This window comes from Lolium perenne, chromosome 5, assembly GCF_019359855.2.
Source record: "Lolium perenne isolate Kyuss_39 chromosome 5, Kyuss_2.0, whole genome shotgun sequence".
NCBI lineage: Eukaryota > Viridiplantae > Streptophyta > Magnoliopsida > Poales > Poaceae > Lolium > Lolium perenne.
The window spans coordinates 11,455,583-11,458,221 of record NC_067248.2 but is presented as its reverse complement, the minus strand read 5'-3'; the positions used below and the strand labels follow the sequence as shown (position 1 = coordinate 11,458,221).

The window sequence follows — 2,639 nt, the reverse complement described above, 5'->3', positions numbered from 1 at the left end:
TTGCAGCACAATGATGATGAGGTAGGCAAAGCCCAGGGACAGCCAAGCCTACCTATTCACATGAAGCATGGTGGGCCACAGCCAGCCCAGCAGCAGCGCCGGATCCCTCAGTGGGATATGCTCGCGGCAGCTACAAGCTGTGTGGGGAGATGTTGTTTGAGACCAGCGCACATTTAAGACAGCGATGGCTGTGCAGGAGACCTGTGGTGGGTTCCAGGGTGCATCATTCAAAAAATACACAAGTAATAGAAGTTATGAATTTGAATATGTTCTTATGAGGGATCTATTTGCATAAGTACAAACTTGTTGCGCATAAGTACGAATAAAAGAGAACAAGTCACAGGGGAATAAACCAACTACATGGGTGGTGCTCTTGTAGGCTCGTTGTAGTATCTAAGCAGCCACAAGTACTTGGCCGCCACAATGCCCGACTCTCCCTCATTCGGGAAGGTCTTCTTCGCTATAGACACCACCAAGAACAAGAAAGGGGAGCTCTGCAGTTTTATTATTTTCTTATCTATTCCTTTCGGGTTTTGTACAACTGCAAACTGCCCCATCAAGCTTGACACCTTCTCGCATTGCTAATGAAATTCGTTTTCACATCTTGACCTATGTGGAGTGAAGGACTCCTACACCAGCGAGACCATCAAGTCCTACCTATGGTATTGCTCCAAGAGGGAAGCAAGCCTTCGTGTCAAGGAGCAATACGACCCGTCCAATTAGGGTTCGATGAGTCACCTTAAGGGGGTATTGACCACCCTTCGTGGCCTACCTGTGTTGAATTCAGAAATCTATCCATATCTCCAAGTGTGTGATCCCACCGATTCACTCAGGGGGGGTCTTTCTTACCGCAGTTTTCCCTATCTCTTGAAGCCCTATCAGACTTCTGCCCTTCTTCCCCAGGAGCCAGGATGCACTCAACCAACAACAGCCTAGAACCAGCAACATTGCTCCCTTAGCCCACCTGTGGCCGCTCGACGCTTGGGAATGCTCCCTGTAAACCAAAACTATATGGTCAGAATCAAAACTTTAGAAAGCAAGTAGTAGTTTAGCACAAACCAGTAGGATATATCAGATATTCTCTAGAAGTCTAGGACTATACCAAATGGTGAAAAGGGCAGTATGACTTAAATAATGATGTCATGTTAAAAAGCAGCAGGATAAATAACACGGATAAAAAGATTTAACCAAGAGATCACATAGTACCAGAATTGGTAAAAGACGATTACACCACAAACTTTTTTGGAATTTAGAGTAATAGAGTTGCTAACTAGCAGCATTAACCACCATAGGCAGATATGGAAGCATACAAAGGAGTACCACAAATTTACCATCTCAATTACAGGAAAAAACATAGCAGACCAAGTAAGCATAAGTATAACCAAATAAAACCAGAACCTTGGTGGTGCTCTCGTAAGCTCATCATAGTGTTTAAGGACATGTAGCACTTGGCCACCAGCCCACCACAATGCCTGACTCACCCTGATTTTCCAGGTCACACTCAACCAAGTCCAGCCTCAAGACAGCGATAGCCGCTCCATCCTCAGGACTATTCCCTGTCACATAAATGATATGGTCATGATGAAAACTTAAGAAGATGGGTACAAATTTATCACAAACCGGTACGATATAGCAGATACTCTCTACCGCAATTGTGAACAAGACAACATGATTTGAATAACAATGTCATCTCAATATGAGTATTCACTTGAAATCATAGCTCAAATACAGGTCATCCTAAAAATGAAAGAACCAGAACACTTGGCAAGTAGACAACAAAAAAAACTTAAAGCTAGTTGACCATTTCATGAATCAATCATCAAGAAACAGGGACATAATAAATCCATAATTTACACAAGATTAGAACGTGATTATGTTTTGGTGTGCCCAAAACCAAAAAGATGATGGACTAATAGCTGAGCATGCCTAGTTGCACTACATGTTTAGAGATAAACATTGCTGCCATCACAAAATTAAAATGATGAAGAATCACGACACGACACAAGATTCATTTTTTACAGAAACAAACTTACATGGAGTAAAACAGCGAACCCCTCCGCGCATTGGCAGGGCACAGAATAGCCGCGGCTCGATGCCCAACAAAGGAACAAAAGGATCCCAAGGAGCTCACCGGAGAGGGGTGTAGCCAAGGCCGAGACAACACCGCCACCGCAGTAGCAACACAATGACGAGCTTAGTGAAGCCTAGAGCCAGCCAAGCCTACCACCGCACACGAAGCGTGGTGGGCCACAGCCAGCCGAGCAGCAATGCCGGATCCCCCGGTGGAAGACGCTGGCAGCAGCTCCAAGCTACGTGGACATGCATTGTCTGAGACCAACACCCATTACCAACAACGTTGTCGGTGCAGGAGACCGGTGGTGGGTTCTATGGTGCTTCATTGACCTAAAAATTCACCAATAGAAGTTACAAATTTGAACTGGATCTTTGTGAAGGATCTAATTGCATAAGTATAAACTACTTGAGCATAAGTGCGAATAAAAGAGCACAAGTCCAAGGGGAATAACCAACTACCTAGGTGGTCCTCTTGTAGGATCATTGTAGTATCTAAGCAGCCATGAGTACTTGGCTGCCACAATGCCCAACTAGCCCTACTTCTCCAGGTCGCACTCAACCAACAG

At 44.8% G+C, this 2,639-nt stretch overlaps 1 long non-coding RNA gene across 1 annotated transcript; it reads right to left on the bottom strand.

Moving 5' to 3' along the window:
- Window positions 1–842: 842 nt before the first annotated feature.
- On the bottom strand, window positions 843–2,639 carry LOC127298972 (uncharacterized). The gene is made up of 4 exons (XR_007850232.2): window positions 2,533–2,639; window positions 2,132–2,403; window positions 1,399–1,556; window positions 843–994 (listed from the first exon to the last, which is right to left on the bottom strand). It is a non-coding gene; the product is annotated as an uncharacterized lncRNA (long non-coding RNA).